We start from the raw sequence: 19,594 nt of genomic DNA on the forward strand, positions 1-19,594 counted from the left end.
GCCTCTTTCGTATTGCCTAGAATAAAACCAGAGGAGCGCACCGGAGAAACAAAATCACCAAAGACGGCTACAAAAGTACAGTAATGAAAAGCGTAATCCCACTTGGAGGAAAAATAGAGGAGGCACTGGATTGCAGTTACTTGGTATTTTATTCCTCAGGTCTCAGATACAAGCATGGCCGACGGGCCGTTTCTCGCTCACATGTGCTCAATCATTGGCCATGATTAAGCGCATGTGAGCGAGAAACGGCCTGTCGGCCATGTTTGTATCTGAGACCTGAGGAATAAAATACCAAGTAACTTTAATCCAGTGCCTCCTCTATTTTTCCTCCAAGTGGGATTTTCTACCTCTATGGTTTCCGAGGATCGAGCGCGTTTTATGTTACCTTCGTAGTGCCAAGGTGTAAGAACCGGATTTCTTCCAAGCAGCCAGCTGTATTAAAAGGTACGCGGCAGTGCCGTACTCTCATTTTTGTACTTGAATAAAAAGTGTAACGTAAAAGGTATAGAACAGGACAAGGATAAGACGGGGGCAAGGGAGGTAAAGAGACTGGACATACAAGAAATCGGCGATAAGGTTGGAAGATAAGGAAATGTTGGCAGATAATAGGTATACGGTACAACTAAAAAGATTGCTTCAACAGAGCAAAGGTGAGAGCGATTAGAGAAACAAGAACGCAGCTATGGGCCAGGGTGGATTTCGTCACTCCCTGCTTGAGAGATCCTTAGCACCTCTAGTGAATACCACGTGCAGAAGACTGTGCCAGAGAAGGTGTGAATGGGGCACAAGCCAAAGCCGGGTCACCGGCACGTCACGGACTTCCCGATTCTCGCAGATCCCGTGTCTCAGTGTAATTGCTGTGTAAGCGAGATGTTGGTCCACGCGTGGGTCTAGCTGACACAATCCCCCATCTGCTGCCTGGAGCAGCTAAACCATAGCAACGTAGGAAGAGGACCTCTGAGAGCAGTGACATGGCAGCTCCTGAGTAACATTTCTGCAGCTCGGCACAGTTGTTTGTGTACGTAGGTGCACATAGAAAGATGAAAGCGAATTATTAGAATACACCTTTGTGGACTGCATGCATGTGTCTCATAGCTGCCCCTAAGTCATTCCTTTAGAGCAGTGGCCTCCAGACTGAGGCCCCCCAGCTGTTGCAAAACTACAACTCCCAGAATGTTGGACTATATAGAAGTATATAGTATAGGTCAGTGTTTCTCAACCAGGGTTACCTCCAGCTGTTGCAAAACTACAACTCCCAGCATACCTGGACAGCCATGCCTGGACGGCCATGCTCATTTGCATAATTTATTAAATATGCGTAACATCACAGGATACACATATTGCGGGGAAAAAATTTGTCCAATTATGATCCCTCTAACTTTTTATTTTCCCTTATACGGGCCTGTATGAGGGCTAATTTTTGCGCCCCCATCTGTGATTTTTAACTGTACCATTTTTGTTTCGATGTGACTTTTTGATCACTTATCTATATTAAATTCAAGAGTTGCAGTAAGTTACTAACTACAACTCCCAGCATGCCCTGATACAGCCTGTGGCTTAGCAGCTGCCCCAAGTGAAAACTACAACTCCCAGCATGTTGGACTATATAGAGGTATATAGTATAGGTCAGTGTTCCTCCAGCTTTTGCAAAACTACAACTCCCAGCATGCCCGAAAAGCCAACGGCTGTCCGGGCATGCTGGGAGTTGTAGTTTTGCAACAGCTGGAGGGGCTCTGGTTGGGTAACACTGGTATAGCATATGGTGCAACATTCTGGGAGTTGGAGGATTGGTTGGATAAATATCGGCCATTGCATTGCCGGTATTTTTAATATAAAAATACCGGCAGGGTGGCCAAAATAACGTCTGCATGGCAAGCCTATCAGGGAGGCCACTGTAGCTTATCAGCCGGTCCCACCAAAATGCGGGCTCATCATACACACGTATGGTTAAAGGGGTATTGCAGAAACAAAACTTTTATATATATATATATATATATATATATATATATATATATATATATATCTCAACTGGCTCCAGAAAGTTAAACAGATTTGTAAATGACTTCTATTTAAAAAAAATCTTAATCCTTCCAGTAGTTATCAGCTGCTGAAGTTGAGTTGTTCTTTTCTTTCTGACCACAGTGCTCTCTGCTGACACCTCTGCTTGTCTCTGGACCTCTGCATGATTATGTAATAGAATGTCAATGCTAATATAGCTGTAATGGTGCAGTATCCACATGTCTATATAAGCACTAGGTACACACTGCTGCAAAAAGAAAATCATAGCCCAGTGCTTCCCAACAGGGTGCCTCCAGCTGTTGCAAAACTACAACTCCCAGCATGCCCGGACAGCCGAAGGGGGGGGGGGGGAAGCAGTTTGGCGGCCAAAGCTGTAGAGCAGTGTAGAGTTGTAGGGAAGTACAGAACTACGATTTCCAGCTACACTTGTATTTCCCGACCCGAGTCTCTCTCCAGCTATTGCAGAACTACAACTTCCATCATGCCCAGACAGCTGAGCAGATGGGAGTTGTAGTTCTGCAACAACTGGAGAGACACAGGTTGCAACTGCAGGGGTTGTAACAGCAGGCATGTTGGATTGTTCAGGTATAGATATGCCAAAAATAGAGAAGTCTGGCGGCAGCTTTCGTCATGTCCCGATTGAGAACACATGCATTCTCGGCTCAGCTGATCGTGCATGGCGGAGATCAGGAACGATAACTGTTGGCCGAAAAAAGCATTAAAGGGGTACTCCACTGGAAAACATTATTATTTTTTTTTTTTTAAACAACTGGTGCCAGAAAGTTATACAGATTTGTAAATTACTTCTATTAAAAAATCTTAATCCTTCCAGTACTTATCAGCTACTGTATGCTCCAGAGGAAGTTCTTTTCTTTTAGAATTTCCCTTCTGTCTGACCACAGTGCTCTCTGCTGACACCTCTGTTCATTTTAGGAACTGTCCAGAGCAGGAGAGGTTTGCTATGGTGATTTTCTCCTACTCTGGACAGTTTCTGACATGGACAGAGGTGTCAGCAGAGAGCACTGTGGTCAGACAGAAAAGAAATTCAAAAAGAAAAGAACTTCCTCTGTAGTATACAGCAGCTGATAAGTACTGGAAGGATTAAGATTTTTTAATAAAAGTAATTTACAAATCTGTTTGACTGTCTGGCATCAGTTGATTTAAAAAAAAAAAATGTTCTCCAACGGAGTACCCCTGCTTTAAAGGGGTACTCCGGTGGAAAACAATTTATTTTAAATCAACAGGGGCCAGAAAGTTAAATAGATTTGTAAATTACTTCTATTAAAAATTTTGAATCCATCCTGTACTTATCAGCTGCTGTATACTACAGAGGAAGTTCTTTTCTTTTTGAATTTCTTTCTGTCTGACCACAGTGCTCTCTGCTGACACCTCAATCCATGTCAGGAATTGTCCAGAGCAGGAGAGGTTTGCTATGGGGATCTGCTCCAGCTCTGGACAGTTCCTAAAATGGACAGAGGTGTCAGCAGAGAGCACTGTGGTCAGATTGGAAAGAAATTCAAAAAGAAAATAACTGTCTCTGTAGTAAACAGCAGCTGATAAGTCCCGGAAGTATTACATTTTTTTTTTTATAGAAGTAATTTACAAATCTGTATAAATTTTTGTACTTATCAGCTGCTGTATGCTCCAGAGGAAGTTCCTTTCTTTTTAAATTTCTTTTCTGTCTGACCACAGTGCTCTCTGCTGACACCTCTGTTCATTTTAGGAACTGTCCAGAGCAGGATAGGTTTGCTATGGGGATTTGCTCCTACTCCGGACAGTTCCTAAAATGGACAGAGGTGTCAGGAGAGAGCACTGTGGTCAGACTGGAACGAAATTCAAAAAGAAAAGAACTGTCTCTGTAGTAAACAGCAGCTGATAAGTCCTGGAAGGATTAAAAAATTTTTAATACAAGTAATATACAAATCTGTATACATTTCTGGCACCAGTTGATTTAAATTAAAGTACCCCTTTAAGACCAAAAGACATGCGAGGGAGGAAATGTGAAGGAACAGAAGACATGCCATCCATCTAAGTAAGGAGACGGAGGCCTCGGGGTGACGCTGTGGGAGGCATTACCAATCTTAATGAAGATTTTATGCATATGTATGTACCGAAGCGTGAGCTCTTCATTCCTTCCCTGCATACCAATGTACTAGTGTATTATATGTAGCTCATGGCGCTCAGTCGGCCTCCCCGCCTCACCACATAATGAAATGCACATTACTTAATGAACTTTACACTGCCCATTATAGAGGTCTCCCGAGTTTTAGGCGCACACACACCCACACAGGTGCTTTACAAAAGGCCGTTGCTCCCGTAAACATCATTCGGCGTGTATATGTATTTATGGCTCCTATTCGTGCTCAGATAAGTCTGCAGGGAGGTGAATAGAGTTCTTACATAGACACATAGGTGCAGGCAGGACACAGAGGCTTGCAGTTATGCGGAACTAACTAGGCCTCGCATGCTATATGGCAGGGAGTGGCCGCCCTCACTGGAATTGCCTTGTTTTGTGTGAAGATAAACAGTATATACGTTAGCACGTTCACACATTATATATCAAAGGTTGAACGGGGTAAGACAGACTCTTTTATTGTTACCATAAAGATAAAGCTGGTGGGATCACAAGTTCTTTTGTCTGTGTCATACGGGCAGGTTTTACAGTGTGTCACCAAGTGGAAGCAAGGACAACTCTGCTGCAGGTACTACATGGAAGTGACCTGCCTAGTCATGCATCAGTACAAGAGCCGCACAAATATATATATATATATATATATATATATATATATACACACACACAAAAAAGAGTTACCGTTGTTGACTATGCCGGGAACATAGTTGTCAGATGCTACGTGTATGCATGTTTCATTGTAATCTTGCCTAATTAATAATACATTTCTTTTTAATTTGGTCCAACTGTTTCACGATGTCATTTCACCGTACAGAAAATCTGTGGAAGCTGTAATGGCAGCCGCATTGGTATTAAAAGGGGTATTCCAGGAAAAAAATGTTTTTTATATATCACCTGGCTCTGGAAAGTTAAAGGGGTAGTCCAGTGGTGAAAAACGTATCCCCTATCCTAAGGATAGGGGATAAGTTTGAGATCGCGGGGGGTCCAACTGCTGGGGCCCCCTGCGATCTCCTGTACGGGGGCCACGGCTCTCTGGACAGATAGCGGGTGTCGACCTCCGCATGAAGCGGCGGCCGACACGCCCCCTCAATACATCTCTATGGCAGAGCCGGAGATTGCCGAAGGCAGCGCTTCGGCTCTGCCATAGAGTTGTATTGAGGGGGCGTGCCGGCCGCCGCTTTGTGCTGAGGTCGACACACCCCCTTCCTGCGGGCTGTCGGGGCTCCGTACAGGAGATCGCAGGGGGCCCCAGCGGTCGGACCCCCCGCGATCTCAAACTTATCCCCTATCCTTAGGATAGGGGATAAGTTGTTCACCACTGGACTACTCCTTTAAACAGATTTGTAAATTACTTTTATTAAAAAAATCTTAATCCTTCCAGTAGTTATCAGCTGCTGAAGTTGAGTTGTTCTTTTCTGCCTGACCACAGTGCTCTCTGCTGACACCTCTGCTTGTCTCAGGAACTGTCCAAAGCATTAGAGGTTTGCTATGGGGATTTTCTCCCACTCTGGACAGTTCCTGAGAAGCAGAGGTGTCAGTAGAGAGCACTGTGGTCAGACAGAAAAGAACAACTCAACTTCAGCAGCTGATAACTACCGGAAGGATTAATATTTTTAAAGTAAAGTAATTTACAAATCTATTTAACTTTCCGGAGCCAGTTGATATATAAAACGTTTTTTTCCCTGGAATACCCCCTTTAATACCAAACAGATTTGTAAATTACTTTTATTTAAAAATCTTAATCCTTCCAGTAGTTATCAGCTGCTGAAGTTGAGTTGTTCTTTACTGTCTGACCACAGTGCTCTCTGCTGACGCCTCTGCTTGTCTCAGGAACTGTCCAGAGTGGGAGAAAATCCCCATGGCAAACCTCTAATGCTTCTGCATAGCAGAGGTGTCAGCAGAGAGCACTGTGGTCAGAAAGAAAAGAACAACTCAACTTCAGCAGCTGATAACTATTGGAAAGATTAAGATTTTTTTATAGAAGTAATTTACAAATCTGTTTAACTTTCTGGAGCCAGTTAAGATATATATATACATTAAAAAAAAAAAGTTTTTTTCCTGGAATACCCCTTTAACCATACATATGTTATTGGGGAGGTCAATTTTTTGGATCCGTTTTTACTCCTGAGCATGCTCAGAACAAAAAAAATTATTTTTATTGGTTTATTAACTGAACAATAACGGATACAAACGGATAACATCCGTTTTTGTCTGTTTTTTTTTTTTTAAGTCCATTTTTATTTTTAACGGGAGAAGTATGGGACGGGTCTAGATGGCCATGTGAATGCAGCCTAACATACCTTGTATTTCTAAAAACTATGGCACTGAAAAAACATAAGTAAAATAGTCAGGAACCTTGTTACCAGGTTTATGCTAACCTCAAATAGCGACGCATTAAAGGGGTACTCCCGTGGAAAACTTTTTAATCAACTGTTGCCGGAAAGTTAAACAGATTTGTAAATTACTTCTATTAAAAAAATCTTAATCCTTCCAGTACTTTTTAGGGGCTGTATACTAAAGAGAAATCCAAAAAAGAAATACATTTCCTCTGATGTCATGACCACAGTGCTCTCCGCTGACCTCTGCTTACCATTTTAAAGGGGTATTCCAGGCAAAAACTTTTTTTTATATATCAACTGGCTCCGGAAAGTTAAACAGATTTGTAAATTACTTCTATTAAAAAATCTTAATCCTTCCAATAGTTATTAGCTTCTGAAGTTGAGTTGCTGTTTTCTGTCTAACTGCTCTCTGATGACTCACGTCCCGGGAGCTGTCCAGTTCCTATGGGGATATTCTCCCATCATGCACAGCTCCAGGGACGAGACATCATCATTGAGCAGTTAGACAGAAAACTTCAGAAGCTAATAACTATTGGAAGGATTAAGATTTTTTAATAGAAGTAATTTACAAATCTGTTTAACTTTCCGGAGCCAGTGGATATATATAAAAAAAGGTTTTGCCTGGAATACCCCTTTAAGAACTGTCCAGAGCAGAATGTTTGCTATGGAGATTTTCTCCTGATCTGGAAAGTTCCTAAAATGGACAGCAGAGGTCAGCAGAGAGCACTGTGGTCATGACATCAGAGGAAATGCATTTCTTTTTTGGATTTCTCTTTAGTATACAGCCCCTAAAAAGTACTGGAAGGATTGAGATTTTTTAATAGAAGTGATTTACAAATCTATTTAACTTTCTGGCACCGGTCGATTTAAAAAAAAAAAAAAAAAAAAGTTTTGCACAGGAGTACCCCTTTAAGGTCCCCATACACTTTAGTCACAAGTTGGCCGAATCCAGGAACAGACCACTTATCAGAAAGGTGGGGCATGTGGGATTTCAACTTCCCTACCCTTTTGTTCCAGGAGAGATAAGTCGCCATCAGAGCTTTGCATGCAAAATGTTTATGTGTATATGGAGACTGGGAGGAAAAGATATATAAGAAATGTCCTCTATCCCACCCGAGGCATAACTTGTAACTTCGGGGACCCAATGTAAAATCTGTAACGGGGCCCTGTGTCTACTGTACGCCATTTATAATACTGATGTCTTCTTATGGGGCAGAGGTCCCTTTGGGCCCCCATCATGACCCTGATGCGACTCCTACCTCTGCACCCCCTATAGTTACGCCCCTGTCTCCCACCATCAGATAGCGTGCATGTGTGTTTAGTGGAGGGAAGTATGTGGATCTGTCATAGGACAGCAGGTTTTCGGAGTTCTAGAACTGCACAAATTAAAGGTGTGTTCACACGTTCAGGGTTTTAATTGGAATTATCGAATACAAACCCAGGAACAGATCATAAATGGAGGACACCTATAAAGGAAAGACTAAGGCCATGTTCACACGGAGGAATTTCCAAGCAGAACCTGCCGAAAAAGTTCTCCGTCCCATTGCCCCAGAAACATCTGGAGCGGAAATTCCCATTTCAGCATCTGTTAAAACAATGAACAGGTTCTGTGGATTCTGCACGGAAATGCATTGCCGTCTACTGAGATGGCGCATTACCGAGCGGCCCTTGCGCCAGCGGAACATGCACATGCCTGTGTTTCCCAGTCAAATATTCCGCAGATTTTCCGTGTGAACATAGCCTAACGCTTCTACTTAGGCTTTTTATTTTATTTTAATTATTTACATAAAATCCACTTTGTATTCAACAATTAAAATAAAATAAATAGATAAATAAATAAGTAGAAAAAAAAAGTGAACGTGTACAGACAGACTCAATAATTTGCTTATTTGTTTCTGACTTTAAAGAGAATCTATTACCAGATTTAAGGTGGCCATACACTAAAGTTTTTCGAACATTGTGCCACCAGCTGTTGCAAGACTACAACTCCCAGCATGCCCGGACAGCCTTTGGCTGTCCGGGCATGCTGGGAGTTGTAGTTTTGCAACAGCTGGCACCACACTGTTTGGAAAACTCTGCCATAGGGTACGTTCACACGCGCGGATATTTTTAGCGGGTTTTACGCTGCGTATTTGAAAGTGGGCGGGCTCTTCTCAGCTGTCCGCAGCAGATTTTCCGAGGCGGAATTTACGCTGCGGAAAATCCGCCGCAGACCCTACTGACTTCAATGGGGCTTGCGGCGGATTTTCCGCAGAGTACATTCCGCCGCAGAAAATCGGCTGCGGACAGCCGAGAAGAGCCCGCCCCGCTGTCGTTCAAATGTGTGTATGGCCATCTTAAAGGGGTACTCCGCCCCTAGACATCTATCTTATTAAAGGAGTAATCAAGCGCAACATAACTTATCCCCTAACCAAAGGATAGGGGATAAGTTATAGATCGCATGGGGGGGCTTCAAGCGCTGGTGCCCCCCGGGACCTCCTGGACTGGGCCGCGGCAGTCTGCAGGAAGTGCAGTTTCGTCCCCAGCAGAAAGCAGCGGCAGACGCGTCCCCTCCATGTATCTCTATGGGGTATGTGTCGGCCACCATGTCATGCGGGGACAGAACGTCCCCTTTCCACCATACTGCCGCGTTCCCGTCCAGATGATCCCGGGGGCCCCCAGCGCTCGGACCCCCTCGCGATCTATAACTTATACCCTATCCTTCGGATAAGTTATATTGCACTACAGATGTCCTTTAAGCGAATGTGTAATCCGTCGGGACCCCTTGCGATCCCTGGGCCGGCACAGTGGCGTTCTGAACACGATAGCTTGGATCTCCCATGTTCGTCACGCCATGCCCCCTCCATTCATGTCTATGGGAGGAGGCATTACGCCTGTGTACTAGCCGTCGCCATCATTATAAAAAGAAGAAGCCTCAGTCGTTCCTTTTCAGGTGTCCTCCAGTTCCCAGGTTTGTATTCCACACCTTTAAAAAAGGGGTAAATGTTCTCTATCACATTTCTGAACTCCGAAAACCTGCTACCGTATGACCCATCCACATCCTTCCCTCCACTAAACCAAGCGAACACAGAAGCACGCTATCTGACGGTGGGAGTGAGCATATTTTACCCAGCTGTCAAAAGGTTAAGATGCTTGTGTAAAATCTTCTGCTTCCTTGATCTCCGGCGACCTTAGACGAAAGGGATGTTACCAAACATTTCATAACATTGGTGAACTGTGTCGCCTGTGGGAGGATGGAGCGCGCTCTAGGTAATTCACCTCTGCTGGAGGGGCAAGTACAGTTCGCCTTCACTCTGGCAATGCCCTATCATGAGCACGCTGCCATGTTGTCCTCACGCGTGCAGTACCCGGCGCATATTTGAGGCGCAGGATTTGAAGCTGCAGATTTCAATGTAAACTGTCCTATAAGCTACCATATAGTTTATATCTGAATTGTACCGTATGAAGGCGAACAGGTAGAAATGAAGACTGCACTGCGGGGGTTACTTTTACGGTGGACACCTCAGTGAAGATGAATATCTGGAAAATTCCCCCTTTAGTCCGCCTCTCCCTCTCCTCAGGTCTCCCCCCCACCCCCACCCACTGGTAAAGTACATGCTGTACCAGACAGGGGCCTAGGCAAATTGCCAACTCCTGAGGTCTTCCCAGTTCATGGCTCCGGGCCAAAGCCTGCATCCCGACACCTGAAATATCCCCCTGGTGACAGCGAGGGGACGAGCATGAGAGGAGAGGCAGTCACGGGACAGGGAGCCTGTGGATAAACATCCGTCTCCTGACTGACCTCAGAGGGCAAACTGTTACCTTAACTCTCTATTGACTAAAAAAAAACCTGTTCCTAGATTGTCAGCTCTTTGTCCCAAGGATCTAGAAATAAAAAATGGAAAAAAAAAAAAAAAAAAAAAAAATGTCAATAGGTTCACAGGACATGACGTCACGGAGGAACTGAAAGTGGAGACTGTGTGAGGGCTAAGGCTAAACTTTTGCTCTGCCTCTCCCTCCCGCCTCTTGGAGACGTTCCGTGTTGTCAGCGAATACAGTGATCCCTCAACTTACAATGGCCTCAACATACAATAGTTTCAGCATACAATGGTCTTTTCTGGACCATTGTAACTTGAAACCAGACTCAACATACAATGTTATGGAATCTGCAATACATATCAATGGCTGGAAGAACCGACCAATCAGAAAGGACATTTCACTGGTAAAACCCCTGTATTACTGAAGTGTATGCACTGACTGGTGTCTGGTAGCGCCGCCTACAGTACAGGGAGGTATTACATGTTCTGTTCTTATCTTTACCTGTATTACTGAAGTGCATGCACTGACTGGTGTCTGGTAGCGCCCCCTACAGTACAGGGAGGCATTACATGTTCTGTACTCTTTACCTGTATTACTGAAGTGTAGGCACTCACTGGTGTCTGGTAGCGCCCCCTACAGTACAGGGAGGTATTACATGTTCTGTACTCTTTACCTGTATTCCTGAAGTGCATGCACTGACTGGTGTCTGGTAGCGCCCCCTACAGTACAGGGAGGTATTACATGTTCTGTTCTACTCTTTACCTGTATTACTGAAGTGTAGGCACTCACTGGTGTCTGGTAGCGCCCCCTACAGTACAGGGAAGTATTACATGTTCTGTTCTACTCTTTACCTGTATTACTGAAGTGTAGGCACTCACTGGTATCTTGAAGCGCCCCCTACAGTACAGGGAGGTATTACATGTTCTGTACTCTTTACCTGTATTACTGAAGTGTATGCACTGACTGATGTCTGGCAGCGCCCCCTACAGTACAGGGAGGTATTACATGTTCTGTACTCTTTACCTGTATTACTGAAGTGTATGCACTGACTGGTGTCTGGTAGCGCCCCCTACAGTACAGGGAGGTATTACATGTTCTTTACTCTTTACCTGTGCCAGGGTTAGCTGCTCCTTTGGACACCAAATAAGGGCGGCTCCATTTAACTTTTTTTTTTTAAGACATTTTGTGTACTGTACAGGACCCTGAAGAAGCTCCTGTCCTCTACATAGACCAGTGTTTCCCAAAGAGGATGCCTCCAGCTGTTGCAAAACTACAACTCCCAGCATGCCCGGACAGCCTTTGGCTGTCCGGGCATGCTGGGTGTTGTAGTTTTGCAACAGCTGGAGGCAGCCTGGTTGGAAAACACTGAAATAGACAGTGATTACAGCTCCCAGCAGATCTTTCTTACTTTTATATGTCAGGATTTGCTTTATCTATATTAGTTATCTACTTAATCCTTACTTTTTCCCATTTTTGGATGACATTTTGGGGCTTCAGAACCAATTACCAGGTTTCCATAGAGTTCTGGTCTCAACATACAATGGTTTCAACATACAATGGTCGCCCTGGAACCAATTAATATTGTAACTTGAGGGACTACTGTAATACTATTGTATGACAAGAGAATCTTTTCTATATGGATTTCCTGTACTGGACGGGACAAGGGAGCGTCTGGTGTAATGTCATCAATCATCCTGAAAGTTCCGTGACCGGAGGAGATAAAGGAGTAGGAAGCTACATCTTGATTCCCATAAGGAAGGTCCATTACCTAACATGTCAGTGTCACATGTCCGTCTGCTTATGGATTACAGGTAGCGCTGGTCCAAGTTCGAACTTCATTTAAAATTCCCACAAATGTATAAAACTTTATTTGAGGGAGTAACAATTGCGTGATCTTAGAAAGGGCGGCCATCAGTGGGTAGATCTGGACAACCTTAACTCTGTGTAGAAAGTCTGATCCCAATTCTATCATCAAATGGGTTTAAATGGGTTATCCAGGAAAAAACTTTTTTTTACATATCAACTGGCTCCAGAAAGTTAAACAGATTTGTAAATTACTTCTATTAAAAAATCTTAATCCTTTCAGTACTTATGAGCTTCTGAGGTTAAGGTTGTTCTTTTCTGTCTAAGTGCTCTTTGATGACACGTGTCTCGGGAAACGCCCAGTTTAGAAGAGGTTTGCTATGGGGATTTGCTTCTAAACTGGGCGTTTCCCGAGACACGTGTCATCAGAGAGGACTTAGACAGAAAAGAACAACCTTAACTTTAGAAGGTCATAAGTACTGAAAGGATTAAGATTTTTTTAATAGAAGTAATTTACAAATCTGTTTAACCTTCTGGAGCCAGTTGATATATTAAAAAAAAGTTTTTTCCTGGAATACCCCTTTAAAGGGGTTGACAAGAGAAATATTTTTATTTCTAAAAATTCCAAGGCTGGGATATATAAATATAAAAACCTATACTCACCTGCTACAATCCCCCACTGCTACCCCTCTGAAGGTACCTGGTCCCTGCTGCTTGCCGCTCTCTGATGACCTCTTGGCTTTGAAGGAGTAACACCCCACCAGTGTTTGGTTGCACTGTAACTTCCTGGTGTAGAAACGGGACCAGAAAGCAGCGAGCAATAGGGACCAAGCACCCTCAGAACAACAGCAGGTTAAAGAGGTACTCCAAAAACTGGTGTCAGAAAGTTAAAGTGTACCTGTCGTCAACAAAAACTTTTTATATAATGTAGATAATACCATTATATGTATATTTGTAATATACATTGGTTAAAAAATTTGTATATTTTTGCCCCTGCAGCTATTGCCTGTGTGTCTCTATGAGGAGTCCAAATACAGGAAGTGAGGGTGGGACAAGCAGGGCTCTGTACAGTAAGAAAAAGCAGGACAGTGTGCACTGAGGCTCTATAACATGCTCCATACATCAGGATGATTGACAAACCAGGAGCCTGCACAGATCCCTGCTTGTCCCGCCCTCACTTCCTGTATTTGGACTCCTCATAGAGACACACAGACAATAGCTGCAGAGTCAAAAATATACACATTTGATAAACAATGCATATTACAAATATACATATAATGGTATTATCTACATTATATAAAAAGTGTTTTGTGACAACAGGTCCACTTTAAACAGATTTGTAAATTACTTCTATTCGAAAATCTTAATCCTTCCAGTACTAATCAGCTGTTGTATGCTCCACAGGAAGTTATTTTCTTTTTAAATTTCCTTTCTGTCTGATCACCATTTTACATACTGTCCAGAGCAGGATAGGTTTGATATGGGGATTTGCTCCTATTCTGGACAGTTCCTAAAATGGACAGAGGTGTCAGCAGAGAGCACTGTGGTCAGACAGAAAAGAAATTCAAAAAGTAAAGAACTTCCTGTGGAGCATACAGCAGCTGATAAGTACTGGAAGGATTACGATTTTTAAACAGAAGTAATTTACAAATATTTTGTAACACCAGTTGATTAAAAATTTTTTTTTCCACTGGAGTACCCCTTTAAGGAAGGTAAATATTGGTTTATTTATTTATTCAGGCCAGATTGGACACTTTTAGAAGTAAAAATATAACTTAAGACAAGAATATATTTTTCTGGCCACTTGCTCACCCTCCATAGACTATAAATGTCCAGGCAGTATTGTAGCGGCATGACAGCCGGACTCTCTCGAAAAAAGGGAGGGACTGCGTATTACCGTTCCTGCCTTCCCGATCAGTGTATACAGAGCACTCAATGAGCCCTGTGTATACAGCTCAGCAGGAAGCAAAACTGCTCAGCAGGAAGCAAAATATTGTAGATGCCGGATGCTGGGTCTTAGAAAACCAAGATCTACTGTGCAGACAATGATGGGGGGGGTTGTATTGCCCCTGTAACGGGGGCTACTATGTCAGGAAATGAGCCATAATAAAAAAAAAAAAAAATTCTGTGAGAAATACCCCCCAAAAGGTATTTTACGCTCTTTTCAGATAGGGGGGCACAAAATGTAAAACATGTGAAAAGTGAAAAAAAATAAAAAATAAATAAAACAACTCCTATATACAACCCCTATAAAGTAAAGACCGTAGGTAAACGCAACTTAAAGCATTATGTTACCATCAATCGTGCTATTAATAAAATAAATAAAATAATTACAAAACACCTATTCCGTTTTATTTTTTACATTTTCCCCCTGATATGACAAAAAGAAACAAATGACCTAAAAATAAAGCCTGATGTATGAAGGAAAAAAGGCACAAAAAAACAGCTTGAATACCCAAATACAGTGGTCCATCAAGTTACAATATTGATTGGTTCCAGGACGACCATTGTATGTTGAAACCATTGTATGTTGAGACTAGAGATGAGCGAACTTACAGTAAATTCGATTCGTCACGAACTTCTCGGCTCGGCAGTTGATGACTTATCCTGCATAAATGAGTTCAGCTTTCAGGTGCTCCGGTGGGCTGGAAAAGGTGGATACATTCCTAGGAAAGAGTCTCCTAGGACTGTATCCACCTTTTCCAGCCCACCGGAGCACCGGAAAGCTGAACTCATTTATGCAGGATAATTTATGCAGTTATCAACTGCCGAGCCGAGAAGTTCGTGACGAATCGAATTTACTGTAAGTTCGCTCAACTCTAGTTGAGACCATAACTCTATGGAAACCTGGTAATTGGTTCTGAAGCCACTAAAATGTCATCCAAAAATAGGAAAAAGTGAGGATTAAAGAAAAATAAGTAGATAACTAATATAGATAAAGCAAATCCTTTCATATAAAAGTAATAAAGATCTGCTAGGAGCTGTAAATCACTGTCTATGTCAGTGTTTCCCAACCAGGGTGCCTCCAGCTGTTGCAAAACTACAACTCCCAGCATGTCCGGACAGCCTTCGGCTGTCCGGGCATGCTGCGAGTTGTAGTTTTGCAACAGCTGGAGGCGCCCTGGTTGGGAAACAATGGTTTATGTAGAGGACAGGAGCTTCTTCAGGGTCCTATACAGTACACACAGTGTTCCAAATGGAGCCGCCCTTACTTGGTGTCCAAAGGAGCAGCTAACCCTGGCACAGGTAAGGAGTAGTACAGAACTTGTAGTTCCTCGCTGTACTGTAGGGGGCGCTACCAGACAGCCAGTCAGTGCATGCACTTCAGTAATAGAGGTGATTTGCCAGTAAAATGCCCATTCTGATTGGTCAGTTCCTCCAGTTGTGACATGTCTTACAGATCTGGACTGTCCGTAACATTGTATGTTGAGTCTGGTTTCAAGTTACGATGGTCCAGAAAAGACCATTGTATGTTGAAACTATTGTATGTTGAGGCCATTGTAAGTTGAGGGATCACTGTACTTTATGTACTAAAGTAAAAAAATGTGTCTGGTCATGAAGGGGGTGTTACGAGCCCAGTCTGAAAGTGGTTACTGGGGAACACAACTTACCCTCTATCCACAGGTTTGGGTAAGTGTCTGATCCCTGGGACCCCCGCGATCTCCTGTCTAAGGCCCACCTCTTCAGCAGCTTCTCTTACGTGTGTTCCAGCTCCCACAGCCTACTCAGCTAATTACTGGCTTAGACGGGGTCCCACCTCCGCTGGTGATTGGCCGAGCGGGCCGTCATTCCTGATCTTCTCCGAAGGTAGGGGTCGAAGCGCTCAGGAGTATGGTAAGTTGAGCACTGAGAGCCGGGGCCCCATACGGAAGATTATGGAGGGTCCCAGCAGTCGGACCAGTTGTATTCTCCAATGCTTGATTATTGGAATGCTCCATCGGCCCACCTGTGGAGATGCTTTGATCGTCCTTTTTAGAGATGAGCGAACTTACAGTAAATTCGATTCGTCACGAACTTCTCGGCTCGGCAGTTGATGTCTTATCCTGCATAAATTAGTTCAGCTTTCAGGTGCTCCGGTGGGCTGGAAAAGGTAGATACAGTCCTAGGAAAGAGTCTCCTAGGACTGTATCCACCTTTTCCAGCCCACGGGAGCACCGGAAAGCTGAACTAATTTATGCAGGATAAGTCATCAACTGCCGAGCCGAGAAGTTCGTGACGAATCGAATTTACTGAAAGTTCGCTCATCTCTAGTCCTTTTAGCTGCTGCTTTAGCTGTAGGTTACGTGCTAAATGCCCCTGACCTCAGCCAATGCTAAAGTTACCCCAATTTATTATAGGACCCCTTCCCTATCAATCTGAGCAATAAAGTCCATTTTTTGTTCCTGCTGCCTGCAAAGAGTTTGTTTCTGTTTCTAGTTGATTCAATCCCATTTTCAGAAACCCCCTGTGATCAGCTGGTATTACCGACTTTGTGCAATGGGGGCAGGGATTCTGCGCAAAGCCGGTGATTAAAGGGGTATTCCAGGCCAAAACTTTTTTTTATATATCAACTGGCTCCAGAAAGTTAAACAGATTTGTAAATTACTTCTATAAAATTTTTTTTAATCCTTCCAATAGTTATTAGCTTCTGAAGTTGAGTTGTTGTTTTCTGTCTAACTGCTCTCTGATGACTCACGTCCCGGGAGCTGTGCAGTTCCTATGGGGATATTCTCCCATCATGCACAGCTCCCGGGACAGAAAACTTCCGAAGCTAATAACTATTGGAAGGATTAAGATTTTTAATAGAAGTAATTTACAAATCTGTTTAACTTTCCGGAGCCAGTTGATATATATATTAAAAAAGGATTTGCCTGGAATACCCCTTTAACATGTTAGTTAATACTGGGTCTATCTCCAGAACCGGACCAAAAATCTGGGTAGGTATGCATCATTTTAATCCAAATCACCCACACTATAACCCTGTGTATTGGGTTTGAGTGTGGGTGAACCCACTGTCAATTTTGCATTAAAGGGGTTCTCTCTTTTTTTTTTATTATTATTTTTTTAATCAACTGGTGCCAGAAAGTTAAACAGATTTGTAAATGATATCTATTTAAAAATCTTAATCCTTCCAGTACTTATCAGCTGCTGTATGCTCCACAGGAAGTTCTTTTCTTTTTGAATTTCTTTTCTGTCTGACCACAGTGCTCTCTGCTGACACCTCTGTCCATGTCAGGAACTGTCCGGAGCAGGAGAGGTTTGCTACAGGAATTGTTCCTACACTGGACAGTTCCTGACATGGACAGAGGGGTCAGCAGAGAGCACTGTAGTCAGACACAAAATTCAAAAAGAAAATAACTTCCTGTGGCGCATACAGCAGCTGATAAGTACTGGAAGGATTAAGATTTTTTTTTTATAGAAGTAGTTTACAAATCTGTTTAACTTTCTGCCACCAGTTGATTTGAAAAGAAATTTGCTTTTCCACCGGAGTACCCCTTTAAACTTCTACACAATCACAAGATCACATCAGTCACACTTCCTGCACCATGAGGTGACTGCTGTCCCCGCGCAGCCTGGTACAATTGGCGTATGTTTACTCACTGATAGGGTACGTCTTCGCCGCGTATAACCAGATCACGCGGGATCCTATCTATACTGTGACTGCTCTATCTTTGCTATAATATCATTGTGTTTAATCTTTATTCTTTACTATTTGTTCTTTATCTTGCTGGGATATTTCCTGCTGTCTACATTTTTATAGTTTTATTACTGGAATAAGTGGGTGTATTGAAATGTGTCACTGGTAGGTAAATGTACAGTAAATACATGACTTACAGTATTGGCTTAAAGGGATTTGACCACGAAGGGAAATAGATCTATACTGATGCATTATGGGAACTTAAAATATATTTCCAATGTAAATGTATCTCTGAAAAAGCGCTGCTTGAACGATATACATCGTAACTAATCCCTCATGTGCCTTCTTTGTTTTGACCTGTTGCCCTTGGTTACGACTATCTTAGGTCATACACTGAGACAGTCAGGCATGGTCAGTTTAACGGGGTACTCCGCCCCTAGACACCTTATCCCCTATCCAAAGGATAAAGGATAAGGTATCTGATTGTGGGGGTCCTACTGCTGGGACCCCCAGCGATCTTCATGCAGCAACAGATGCCCCTTCCACATGAATGGAGGGGGTGTGGCATGACGTCACACGGGGGCATGGCGCAATGTCGCTACCACGGCCTTCTAAACCCAGTGACCTGAAAATAACTTTCATAACTTTGGGTGCTGCACAGAGATGGCGGGGGTCCCCAGTGGCAGGACCCCTGTGATCAGACATCTTATCCCCTATCCAAAAGATGTCTAGGGGCGGAGTACACCTTTAACTGCATATTTCTTGTAAGGCTGGGTTCACACTGCAGAATTTCTGGGCAGAATTTCTGCCGGAAATCGAGCCGGCGGCGCTAGGACCGAGCAGACTGCATTGCTGCCCCCCCATAGACTGCAATGCATTTCTGGGTGGATATTTTGGGATGTCTGCTCAGAAATGCATTGACATCTATGGGGACTGCAATGTAGTCCGTGCGGTCCTAGTGCCGCCGGCTTGATCTCCAGCAGAAATTCTGCCCAGAAATTCCACAATGTGAACCTAGCCTAAGTCTCCACTCTGTGTGCAAGCAAGGGGGATTGTGGGAAAGTGTGTGCTCTGTTGCCTGACAATAGTAGGGTCACATGGGGAGATTTATCGAAACCTGTGCAGAGGAAGAGTGGTGCAGTTGCCCATAGCAACCAATCAGATTGCTTCTTTCATTTTCCACAGGCCTCTTTAGAGGCCTGTGGAAAATGAAAGAAGCGATCTGATTGGTTGCTATGGGCAACTGCACCACTCTTCCTCTGCACAGGTTTCGATAAATCTCCCCCACAGTTCGGAGAGAAAACCACAAAGTAATCAGACCCATGGAGGAAAAGAACAGTACAAGGATGAAGGTTATTTTGTCTTACAAACCGCACATTTGTCCTCCTTTACATATATGTATGAGGTACACATCATATTTTACCAGCTTTTTGTCGAAATGCCCCTTTAAGTAAGCTAATAATGCAGCCAAATGGACAAAAAACTGCTGCCTTATTCTTATAAAGAAACATACAAAACCTATATGCTTTAAAGGGAACCTGTTACGTAGAACATGGCGTATAATTTGTGGGCAGCAAGTAACAGGGCAGGAGCAGCGGAGCATTTTCATATACTATTTTGTAGGGATGTAAGAAAAAATCGATTATCGCGATTTTTTGTTCCGCGATACTGAATCGATTTTAAAATTCTGAGAATCGATTTTTTTTTTATAAATTATTATAATTAACATTTACTGTATTTCACTCACTGAGTCACAGTCCTATTTGTCTGTCTTATTTTTTTTATAACACTTAAACTCCTGACCACTAGTTGGCAGTGTACCTGTTATCAGCTCTGTCCCACTCGCAGGCTGCTACCGCGAGACTACAGACTCAGAACAAACAGGAA

The 19,594-nt window shown here is 43.2% G+C and overlaps 1 protein-coding gene across 6 annotated transcripts in view; it reads right to left on the minus strand.

The window, feature by feature from the left end:
• Window positions 1–19,594, minus strand: part of THRA (thyroid hormone receptor alpha) — a 111,299-nt gene that overhangs the window by 38,858 nt on the left and 52,847 nt on the right. The window lies entirely within an intron of this gene.

Source organism: Hyla sarda, chromosome 12 (assembly GCF_029499605.1).
Source record: "Hyla sarda isolate aHylSar1 chromosome 12, aHylSar1.hap1, whole genome shotgun sequence".
Taxonomy (NCBI): Eukaryota; Metazoa; Chordata; class Amphibia; order Anura; family Hylidae; genus Hyla; species Hyla sarda.